Source organism: Sinocyclocheilus rhinocerous, unplaced genomic scaffold (assembly GCF_001515625.1).
Source record: "Sinocyclocheilus rhinocerous isolate Xijiao unplaced genomic scaffold, SAMN03320098_v1.1 scaffold72, whole genome shotgun sequence".
Classification (NCBI taxonomy): Eukaryota; Metazoa; Chordata; class Actinopteri; order Cypriniformes; family Cyprinidae; genus Sinocyclocheilus; species Sinocyclocheilus rhinocerous.
The window spans coordinates 4,724,730-4,724,965 of record NW_015628351.1 but is presented as its reverse complement, the minus strand read 5'-3'; positions in this window follow the sequence as shown (position 1 = coordinate 4,724,965).

Sequence of the window (236 nt, the reverse complement as noted above, 5' to 3'; positions counted from 1 at the left end):
ATCACAGCACATTTCGTATTTCAGAAGGCGGGCCTTCATTTGATACAGGAACTATTTCGAGCCGTTCATGCCAGACTGGGGAGAGAGGTGTTGTAATAAAGTAAAATATGTGAAAAATAATGTGTATGATGTGTAAAATGTGTAAAAACAACCTAGTATGAGAGCCTGTTCTAGTACACCCCCAAAACAAAATCAAGACTTTCTAAAAGAGCATAATAGGACCCCTTTAAAAATAC